The sequence below is a fragment of the Heterocephalus glaber genome, unplaced genomic scaffold (assembly GCF_053883595.1).
Source record: "Heterocephalus glaber isolate CG9 unplaced genomic scaffold, H.glaber_assembly_v1.0 deba00001428, whole genome shotgun sequence".
Lineage (NCBI taxonomy): Eukaryota > Metazoa > Chordata > Mammalia > Rodentia > Bathyergidae > Heterocephalus > Heterocephalus glaber.
Window position 1 is genome coordinate 25,506,341 of NW_028258293.1, and position 12,507 is coordinate 25,518,847.

The 12,507-nt window shown below is 35.3% G+C and overlaps 1 pseudogene; it reads left to right on the forward strand.

Annotated features, from left to right (window-relative positions):
• Positions 1–471: 471 nt before the first annotated feature.
• Positions 472–5,048, forward strand: LOC101703336 (olfactory receptor 51A7-like; annotated as a pseudogene).
• Positions 5,049–12,507: the final 7,459 nt, after the last annotated feature.

Below are 12,507 nucleotides of genomic sequence, written 5' to 3' on the forward strand. Positions count from 1 at the left end.
AGTATCTAGTTTTAGTCTTCAGCATGTAGAAAACCAGTTTTTCCAGCACCATTTATTAAAGAGGCTGTCGTTCTTCCAGTGATGTTTTTGGCCCCTTTGTCAAAGATAAGGTGGCTGAGGGTGTTTGGAGTTGTTTCTGCATCTTCTAATCTGTTCCACAGATTCTCAGGTCAATTTCGTTGCCAGTATCATGCTGGTTGTTTTTGTTTTGTTTTCAATCACCATAGCTCTGTAGTATAATTCCAAGACATGTATTGTGATGCCCCATGTCTTGCCTTTGTGCCCAAAATTGTTTTTGCTATATATGCTTTATCACTAGTATCAAGGCTTCCCTAGGAAGTGTATGTTCCTCAGAGATGTCTTCTGGGCTTATGTGGTTCTTGGTCTCTGTCTGTCCCAAGGTCCTACCTTCCCAATTTATTAGGCATCGGAAGTTGGTATTTATTTGGCCCAGTCCTTTGGTACTGGACTATGGTGATGGTTGTGGCCCCAGAGAATTCCAGTGTTGTCATACAAGGGAGAAAAACTGATTGCAACAGGTATGACATCCTGGCCAAAGTAGTACAATTAACAATATCAATAGCATCAACTATAGCCTAGAAACTGACAAATTGTGATCACTATTAATTTAGTACCTTTAACCAGTGGAGCAAGGTCTACAGTTACATAACACAACCCAACATAAACCTGGAACTTAAATGCAATGAATTTCCCCTTAGTGATCATACCCTCTTGGGGGAAAATTTAAGAGGGATGAGGGGCAAAACAGAGCTAAATGAAGGGAAATGTAGTTGAGGCAAGGCTGGAGGACAACAGATGGTCACCCAAACTTTGTGAAACTGAAGAGGGCAGGAGAGAAAGCATGAAGGATAAAGCAAAAGATAATTGGAGTAAATCAGAAAGACAAAAGATGATTTTCACTCACATGAAAATATCACAAACTCAAGAGAGATAGCTGAGGAAAGAGAGAAGATGAGTAGAACAAGATAAAAGTAAAGATAAAACCCTAAACAGAAAGCAAGCAAGCAAACAAAGATAGAAAAAGGAAACAAAACCAACAGAGAAAGAAAAATAAACAAATTTCCTCTGGATTCCACAGTTCTGTGGTAGTGTCCAAGGCAGGTAGTGTCCCAAAACTGTGCTATGTACCACTGACAAGCCTGCAGTAGGATTACTGCTGGGTATGGGCTTGATTCTGTGGGAACTGGGGCTGCTCTCCAGCCAGCAGCTTTTCAGATGTATCTCTCCAGCCTCCCCAAGCCTTCTTACCCTGGGTTGCTGTGGCGGCCTCAGGCAGGGAGAGCCTGGGGCTGCTCTCAGTCCCACGTACAGTTGGCTCCAGTAGGTCTTTGCATGGGCTCTTCTATTTCACCCCTACTGGTACTGGCACTTCTTTATCCTGTCCTGCCTCTTGTAGCAGGGCAGTGAGTGGGGTGTGGGCGCTGTTGCCACTGCCAATAGCTTCAATCTCCTCTCCAAGGGCTAGGTCCCAATCCAGAGCTGTTTAAATCCTGAGCAGGTCAGCGTCTTTCTCTAAGCCACTAGTTACCACTGTTCTCACCATCTCTCCTGCTCTCCAGTCCCTAACTTTGTGGCAGGTGGGTTGCTGTGCCACCCTGCAGCAGGGACAGCCAGGGCTGTTCTCAGTCCTGAGTAGAGTTAGCTCCACTTGGTCTTTCAGCAGCCTCCTCTGTTTCAACCCCACTGCCACTTCGCTATCCTGTCCCTCAGCTTGTTGCAGGGTGGGCAGTGTGGGTAGGTGCTGTCTCCACTGCGAATACAGTAGCCCAAGACTACTGGGTTTTGCTTCAATCTTCTCTCTATCGGGCTGATCCCCGGGCGTTTAAATCCCATGCACAGTTGCAACTTTCTCTCAAACCCCTGGTTGCCATCCCTTTCCCTGCCTCTGCTGTGCTGCGTGGCTAGACAGAGAAAAAAAGGAGAGAGAGCCGGGGGGGGGGGGGCGCTGAGCTCTGTCCCTCGGGAGGGGACAGACTGTTTCTGGTCACTCGCCTCTGTGTTTGCCAGCGAATTTTGCTGTCAGACTGTAGGGTCTTTTGTACGGAGAAAAGCAAAAGAGGCCAGACAGAGCGCCACCCCCCACCCCAATCTATCCTGTGTGTGGCTTGAGTTACCTGCACCTTTTCAGTCCCTCATTTTTTGGGGGACTTCCCAGTATGGTGAATCTTGCTCGGCACTGCCTGGGCTGCTGATAGCCCTGTGGGCTGATGCGCTGTTTTCTGAAGTCCTGTGCCTTTGTCTTATTTGATCTACTAGTCTCTTATTTCAGGCTGATTTGGGCATCAGGATGTATGTCCCTCCCTTTCTTCCAATTACTTGTGTTTTTAGTTGATTTCTCTCTGATGTTGAACATGACTCCTCCTCCTTTCAGACATGTTGAATCGCTCCTGGGTACCTAAATTGATGTGTCTTTACTCCTAAAGTGTCTGCTCAGTAAGACACAGGAAAGTCTCCAGATAAATTTTCTTACACAAAAACAAACAAAAAAACCTCCATATGTAAATTTGATATATAAAATAAGCATAAATATTTTGATGCAATTTTATCTTAATTTATGACAATTTTGTGATATGATTCGTACATGGTAAAATTCATTCTTTTAAATTATATATTTCAATATTTTTTAGTACATGCATAGTGACACACAACTATCACTACTCTCTAGTATTTTAATTCTTTCATCAACCTGGAAAACAAATCCCACATCCTTTAGTGTTCATTCTCCCCCCACCCCTCCCCTAGTCTCTGAGACCCATTTCTCTTTCTGTTGCTGTAGATGTAGTATTCCAGAAATTTCATGTAAATGGAACAAAGTAATATATCTTATTGTATTTTGTAACTGGTTTCATTCAATTAGAATAATGTTTTCAAGTTTCATTCATGTTATCACATACACAAGTACTTACTCCCCTTATTACCAAATTATATTATATTTCTAGAGAACAGTTTATCCATTTTCAGTAGATGGTAAATTAGACTGTACTTGCTTTTTTTGGGTGGGGGGAATATTTTCCTCACCCTTGAGAACATACATAGGAAAGAAATCTGAATCATCTGGTGTATTAAAATATTGAGAAGCTACCAAATTGTTTTTCAAACTTGGTTAACAATTTACTATCCCATCAGCAATGTAAGGTGTTCACATTTCTCCATATCTTTTCCAACAATTGCTATTATCTTTCTTTTTTATTTCAACCTTTCTCTGTGTGTGAAATGGTATATCATTTCCATTTGACATGCCTTTCCTTAATGGACTAATGAGGATGAGGATATTCTCGTGTCCACCGTAAAGTAGTAACCACAGTTTATAAATTCCTGGTCAAGTCCAGATACATTTGCAGATAATTTCTCTCACTCTGAAGGTTGCTATTTCACTTTTTTGATGCTGTCTTTCAAATCAAAGAAGTTCATAATTTTTATGAAGTCCAATTTACATATTTTGTTCTATTTGATGTCACATCTAAATTTCCACTGCTAACTCAATCCCACGTAGACTTAGCATACTTTGTTTCCTCTTATGTGAATTATCATTTTAGCTGTTACGCTTATATCTATTATATACTTTGAGCTAAGTTTTGTATAAAGTATTTTCTAATGTCATTCTTTGGAATATGGATATCTAGTTTGTTCCAGCTAACTTTTTGAAACAATACAATTTCTGAAAGTTAATATTCTTCTGTAACTAGAAATGCAGTCAGGGAAGTGGACATCCTCATTTGTTCCTATAGTTATTTATACAATTACCAAGTTTATAGTGTCACTTTTCCCAAAAAATATGCTATAGCAAATAGATACTAGGAAGTTTGCTGAGTTCAAGAAAAGCAATCAGAATATTCAATCTCTCTGTTGGTGATTACTTATGAACATGAATATATTTTCATTTATTTCTGTGTTTTACCTATATAGGTTCTGGTATTACTTTTATCTATACTTTATAAAATATTTTGCTTTAACCCTAAGAATAATTGTGGGAGAATAACTGCAATATGAAGATTTATGCAAGCTCAATGACTGAAGCATACTTATTTGAGATTTTTTTTATGTCATTACAGGATACCTCTTCTGAGACTGAGATCCTGATGGCCTCTTAAGTCTGCAATATCAGTCTTCAATACCTCTGAAGTAGAAATCTCTTACCTTGTTCCTTATTGGGATCCCTGGAATGGAGCATGCTCACATTTGGGTCTCCATCCCCATTTGCCTCATGTACCTTGTTGCCATCCAGGGGAACTGTATCATACTCTTTCTCATAAAAACAGAGAGCTCCCTGCCTGAGCCTATGAATTATTTCCTTACCATGCTGGCATTTTCCAACCTGGGACTGCCCATCTCTTCCCTTCCAACCATGTTGAGAATGTTCTTGTTCAATGCCACAGAAATATCCTCAAATGCTTGCTTTGCCCAGGAGTTTTTCATTCATGAATTCTGAGCCATGGAGTCATCAGTACTTTTCATTATGTCTATTGAGCATTTTATAGCGATCCACAACCCTTTGACATATACCTCCATCCTTACCAGGGACAGAGTCTTTAAAACTGTCATTGCATTTGCTGTCCTGTGTATTTTATTTGTTCTCCCATTTTCCTTTATTCTGAAAAGGCTAAAACTGTGTAAGAAAAGGCTGTTTGCTTATTCTCACTGCCTGCATCAGGATGTCATGAAGCTGGCCTGCTTCGACAACAGAGTCAATATCATCTATGCATTTGTCGTGGTTCTGCTGTCCTTATTATACTTGTGTGCATTTCTGTATTTTATATACTGATCCCAAAAATTGTTCTGGGCATCACCTCTCACAAGGGTCACCTCAAGGTCCTCAGCACCTGCATCTCTCATTCCGGTGCTGTACTCATCTTCTATAGACCTTTGGTCCCCTTGGCTTCACTTTACCACTTTGCCAAAAGTATTCCTCTAATTGTTAGGTCACAGTCACTGATATCTTCCTTCTAGTTCCCCCTCTGATGAATTCCATTGTGTACTTTTTGAAGAATCAACACATTAGAAATCTCATCCTGGGGAAAATTATGTGAAAAACAGATTTGATAAGAAATTCCAGCTTCAATGAAAGTCCACATAACATCACAATTAAAGAGCATATGTAGGGATTGAAGAGCATCAATGAAACAATAGAGATGAAACACAAAGGTACATGACATACACTCAGTGGTCCCATCAAATGCCTCCATTTGTCACTGTTACAGCATGAAAAACAGTACTAATATTTTGTTGTCTATATGATCAATCAATGTGCAGGTAATTTAAGATTTTAGCCTCAGATTTGTCAATGTCTAATAAAGTACTTAGAATACACTGTGTATTATATGTTTGTTATAAGTTCTATGACTCCAGCAATTTTCAAAGATATGAATAAAATGTATGATAGAAAAGTCAAATCATCAATTGGTGCCTGGCTAATTAGAGTTCACATATTCTAGTAATTAATTGCTTGGAGCAAAATAAAAAGCAAGAAAAATAATATTCAGAAATTATAAAAAATGAAAGTAGTGATTTTGTATATTTTGATAGTATTCAGTCAGGTTCTCACCAGAAGTTTTCTGAGTGAATTTAGATTTAATTCTAATAAATCCAAATACCTTTAATCCATATTCTGGAAAACAAAAAGCCTGCATTCATGTGATAGACTCTCATTGTAAGTGACAAGAGACCAAATATTATCTTAAACAAATGAATGACTCATAGGTAGGATATCATAATGGCTCTATATATATATATATATATAATTTCAGAACTCTAAGGAGCTGTCACACATTTACATCCTGAAAAGAAGTTGCTAGCACCACTAATTTTTGTGCTCTTTGTCTCAATATCCTATTTCTCAATATTATGAGTGAAACTAACCCACATGGTGTGTTAAATTGTCCCATGTTGAATACATAGGAAACTTGGTGTTTTTTACATCTCAACTATGAAAGCAGACAGAACTTTCACTATCTGCTCCATTTAGAGAGCTAGGAAAAAAATAGAGTCATAGCTTTCTTAATATCCTAGGCAGAACTGATCACTATATCCAAAGACATAAACTAAGTGTGATGAGAAAACTGGTCATATGCCAGACCCTCTACCATGATCCCAATCACCATGACTGCAGTAAGTATAGAAGGTTGGAGAAATGGCATGGAGCAGAAATAAAGATACCAAAAATAAATAAATACAAATAAAATAAAAATCCAACAATCTTCTACTCCAATTATTAAAGAGACAAAATAATATTAGTGAGAAATATCAAAATATTACTTATGAAAAATAATTATGAAAAGATGTATAAGAAATCAACTTATATACCCTGTAGGATTTCATTGGTAGTTTTTAGAGAAGCATATATCAGTGTACCACAGCAGTAATTAGGAACTAATGTACCTGGAAGTAATTATGATCCATCATGGAAAAATTAAGTCATCATGGATAGACAGGCACCAAGGAATATGTCATCTTAACTGATGGCACCTATTCCAGTGCTATACAAATTACATCTTTCAATTTAGGAAGGGGATTACAACAACACAGGAAGCTTTAATAGGATAATCAAGTTAACATCAATGTCAATTTATCAGACTTTGCAACTATATTTAACCAATTCACATGTTGAGAGTGAAGCCATTTCTGAATTTTGACTACTGTGAATAAAATTCATACAGACATTTGTAGGAATTTGTTTCCTTGAAATATGCCCTAATTTTTCTAGAACTGATCTTTGGCGTGTGTGGAAAGCATTTATTTACCTACAGAAGAAAATGTCAAACTGTTATCACCAAAGAACTTGTATTCATTTTCATACCTAATATAATAGTTCTAGTACTCCACATCTTCATCAAACTTTGGAATTACTAATCTTTTCAATGTTAATCATTCTAATGGATACATTATAGTATTTCATTTTGATATTAATTTGTAATTCCTGAATACAAATTGAACAATACTATTCAAATACACACCTCATTCTTTTATCATATTTTACTTATTGATTTTTAGGGTTTTTATATATATTTTGTCAGTGATATACAATGAGAATATTCTCAGTAGATGGATGAATTTTTCAAAAAGTTCTTCCTATTCTTTAATTCTGATTCTTGAATTCTTTTATCTTTAGGGCTAATCATTTTGTATACATGGTTATCCCAATTTCATGAAGATAATATTTCGATTTCTCTTTTACACCAAAAGGATTATCCTACTCAAAGTAATTTATGATAAAGCTCAAGGCTTGGTTCTTTCTTTTTTCTTTTTTTGTATAAATTGCTCCTGTTATTCAAAAGTCTCTTAATATCACCACCACAAAAAAGTGAATCTATCTATTTATCTATCTATCATCTATCTCTGTGTGTTCTGTTACATTAACCTACTTGTTTTTTCTTGAGTTAATTCCACAAATCTTGATAAATATTCTCAGTGTTCATAAAGTCTAATGTTGTAATTCATTTTTTATTACTTTTTTCTATTCTAGGTCTTTAGTATTCTCATATAAAATTTACAATCAACTTGTCAGTTTTCATAATATAACCTACTAGAAATTGATTGGAACTATGATGAATCAGTGCATTATTTTGAGAAGAATTTACTTTTTAATAATATCAAGTTTTCCAATCAATGGATAAGGTATATCTATCTAAGTCTTCTTGAAAATTTGCCAATGTTTTAAAGTTAACTGTTCATATATGTTCAAAATGTTTTAATACAATTTATTTTTATGCTTTTATGTTTCTGAAATAATAATGGTGTTTTAAATTTTAATTTCAGATTTTTCCAGCTTGCTGGATTTGAGTTTTGTATGATGTTATATCCAGCCAACTTTTCTAAGTTTATTTTTCACATTTATTATTTTGACCATACAAATTTAAAGAGAACAGTGAAGGGGACTTAAGAAAACAGAGTCCAAATTCTGAAATGGTGGTGCATGCCAGTAGTCTGCACTTTGGAAGGGTAAGGAGCCCAAGTTCGAGCCCAGCCTGGACCATTTCATGACTTAGCATCACCCCACCTCAAAGTAAAATGAAAAGGGTTGGAGATGTAGGTCAATGTGAAGGCCTGATTCTTCAGAAAAACAAACAAACAAAGTGAGATGATTTTGATAGCTAGGGATGAAAAGGGAGGAAGGGGATGGTAGGAACGGAGAGTGCTAGGAGAATGGTTACCCAAACAGTTAGATAGATCATTTATTTATAATGTTTATAGATTTTGCACAAACAATCCCATCATTTACAAATAGAGATATTTTTAGTTTATGCTTTAACTTTTTTACTTTTCCTATTTTTTCTCTGTTACACAGTCTTGTGTATCTACTATAATTTTAAACAATCATCAAAGAGAACACCTTTGAATTTCCCTGAACTTAAGAAGACAATGTTCAATGTATTACATTAAATAAATTTAGGAGGGGAAGTGGAAAGGGAAGAAGGGAAAGGAAAAATTATGAGAAAAGAAAAAAAAAAGGAAACGAAATCTATGTAAATATAGAAGGGTGGAGGGGGTGAAGGATGCACAGGTAATGGGGGGAAAAAATAAGAACCAAGATACATCATGTACAGGTACAAACACCCAATGATAAATGTAAATGAAATGTATACCTAAAATATACCAATAAAAGAATGTTGAAAATAATAAAATAAAATAAATTTAGCTGCAGTAGAGATTGAAATTATACTGTTAATTTCACTTCTGATTTCCTTAGAGATTTTGTGATTAAAAATTTTTAACTATTAATGGGATCATGTGGTTTTATTGCTATTTATGCCAGTGTGACAAGCTATTTTAGTAATTATTGGAAATTAACTATGCAATCTTGGGAGATTTCTGAGATAAAGTACTATATCTGTATCTCTCTCACCCTCTCCCTCTCCATCTCCCTCTCTCTGTCTCGTCTCTCTCCCTCTATCCCTCTCTCCATCTCTTCCTGTCTCTCTGTCACACACACACACACACACACACACAAACACACACACGTTTCACTGTCCTTTTAATGAGAAACATCTGGAAAAAGCTCAGAAGGAAAGAGAGGAAGGAGAAAAATGTTGGCTTCAAGGGGGAAATTAAGGGGGAAAGGGGCTCATTTTCAAAATGAATGCAAAGGTAGGCTATTTGCGATTTTCTCACCTTATTCAATTCAATATTAATTTACATTCAAAGACTATATATTAATAAGAATGAATATATAATTTTTCTTCTAAAATGCCTTTTCTTAGTATCCCTGTAGTAGCATTATTTTCTTTTTTTCCAAGGTTCACCAAATATTTCGTATTGTCCCCTAGAAATAACTAGTAATCAGTTTATCTTTTGAACCTTTACATAATTTTAAATTTATTTAATTCAAAGATACATTATATATATTTTCACATACAATTTGATGTTTTAAAGTGAGTCTGTACATTTTGGAAGGGTTAAATTAACTAATGAACAAATCTATTGGTGCACATAGTTATTTTTGTAATGAGAACACTTTGTATTGGCTCTTTGTGTTTTTAAGTATAAAATATGTTGTTATTGTTCAAAAATAAATTGTAGAATTCATTAATTCCCATCAAAATACTTCCCCTCACTCCAAAACCCACTTAACCTCATCCTTCTTGTCACTTTATGAAGCAGTTCTGTACGTCCTTTTCCATGAATTTCTCTAGTTATGCTGCCATGGCTGTCTCAATGTCCCGAACCGATTCAAAATGTTTACCTTTCATGGTCGTTTTGACTTTGGGAAAGAGCCAGAAGGTGCACAGCACCAGACTGTAGAAACAATGCCATACTGGGATGTATTTACAAGCCTGACTTTCCATTGCACGTTACCTGGCAATAGCATCCACCATACTTTTATCATACCTTTTAAAGACACTCACAAAAGAGGACATACAGAACATCTTCAGAAAGTGGCAAAAATAATGAGATAAGTGTGTTAAAATTGAGGGTGGTTAATGTCAGTATGGCTCTACTGTAATAAACTTTTACAATTTAAACATTCACTTGTTTTTAATCACACCTTGTACACACATATTACTGTTATCATCAAGCTTATTTTATTCGCTCTGGATACTGACAAAGTCATAACACTGGAAACAAGAAGTACATTGCTTGAGATCCCTGACTCAGATAACAAGAATGAAAATAAGTGTTTCATGATCATCTCTGGCAAAAATAAAGAAGATGAAAAAATGGTAATGAATATAGTTCTGACAGAAGTACATTCTTCATTCCCTATATTCAACCTATTATACTAAATTCCTTTGATGCTAATATCCTAATTCTGTTTCTTTTTCCATTTTAATCATCTTATTATATTATATCTTATTATATCATCAATATTTCTGTAGCAAAATATTACAAAAAGCATGCAATTTTCTACTCTTGTGCCTTCTCATTAATCTTCTGGTAAGATAAGGGCCATTTTTTTAGAAGACAAATTGAATAATGTTCAATTGCATCTTGGAAATATGTCTATGTTTTTGAGAACATAATTAAATCATTCATGGACTGGACCATTTCTGCCTCTTCAATATCATAAAAGAATTGTCAAACCACAGCCATAGTAATCTCAAATTGTGTTTAGTTTAAAAAGCTCTTTGTTTCATATCAGATCCCATCTGTTAAAATGCTATTGACTCCAGTTTCATGCAGCTCATTTTTATTTTGTTTCTCTAAATTTTTTATTTTAGTCATAGATTTCCTAAAGCTCAACTCGTATAATTACCCTTTTATTTATTTTATTGCTAAGTTGTTCTTTATACTTATTACTTGCTATTAGAAGTATACTTTGTGTTTCTTTCTTATTTCCTAAATGAAATGTGCTACCAGTGATTGACATAATCAATAGATTTTATTTATTTCTACAGACCTAGTGTCTGGGACTTTTCTAATGCAGGAGAATTTCAACAATAATTGATAATGAATGAATATATAAATAAAGACATGTTTAGAGAAAAGGAATTGTTTGTTGAAGGGTTCAATAATATTCCATAAAGGTAGGATAAGTTTTTTAAGTGGTATAGTCCAAATTTTGAGCGTATCACAGATGCATAAAGATTTTGAAAATAGGGAAGTAGCATTTAGTATTAAAGAGACTATATTCTGTGTTTTTATGGGTAACAAAAAGTCCAATTTCTCCACCTAAGACAATGTCAAAATCTTGCATATCATTTAAATACTTTTAGCCTTTTCTTTTGCCTCATTGAATAAGGCTTTTCCAAATATGACATTGACTCAAGTCTCCTACATTTCTCTCCTCAGGTAAGTTAATAGCCAACTTCTAGAAGTGTCAATACTTAAAGAAAAATAATCAGCCCCAAACTAGATATTCCCCCTCATAAATGATGGAAATGAACATTGTTTTAAAACTTCTGATATATACAAGATATTCTTGCAGGCACTTCAAGCCATATTTTTTATCTGACTCTCACAGTGACTCAGCATTTTATAAAGCATTCCTCCCTATTTGTTTCAGCTGAAGAGATGGAAACTCTAAGAGATTGATTTAATGGACTTCACACACACAAAGGTAAAAAGCTGAGATTCAAACCATGTCATTGTTTCCCAGATATTTTCCTCTTATCTATGTTTTAGATTTCAGATTCAGGATTGCACATTTTCCACAAAGTGAACCCACTACTGAAAATCCTAACATCAGATAGAGGCAAGAAGAGTTTCTGAGTTTGAAGCGCCTAATCACAACCTTTTACTTTTGTCACCCTTGTGGCCTTCTGGTCCACCCAGAGTTGTTGGGGTTGTAGAACAATAAGCACTAGAATAAGTGATTTATCAATTGAAGGAAATGGGGGTTCACATTTTCTCAGTGTAAGGACAGGCAGCACAAAGTGAAGAGTTCAATAATATCCATTTATATTAGAGTTCATTTAATGCTTTTGCCAGCTAATTCCTGGAGGAATTGTACAAATGTGTACAACATTTTCAGAAAAGTACATATGTTTTTCTGACAACCTTAATGCAATGAAATGAAAGCAAGATTAAGAAATAAGAGTGATTCTCAGCTGAAGACAATGTGTGTCTGGAGACACTTTTGGTTGCTGCAGCCTGGAGTGGGAGGGTGGGGAGTAGGTACTGATATCCATGGTTAGAGGTCAGAGTAACTGCTAATAATCCTTCAACACACAGGACAGCATTTCACAAAAAATCATCCAGTCCAATCCATAGTACCCGAGTAAAGAAACCCTAGTTAGTCTAACGATAACTACCAAGCAATGCATAATTAAGCCCTGTGGTTACCTAGATTATCTTGACTAAAGTACACAGCCCCTAGAAGTAATCTGTCACCAGGAAAGTTTCTCCAAAAAGCACCCAATGGAAACCTATAAAAGTGAAAGAATCCATTTAAGAAATGAAAGGACTTATGAAAATGCATATAAACGTTACAGTGAACAATAGTTTAAACTTCTTTTTTAAGTTTTGTTTTTCTAGTTTTGTTATATGTTATATTTTATTTTTATTTTCTGTGGACACTGGTCATTTGTGAGAGGCTTATAGTGAACATTGCAA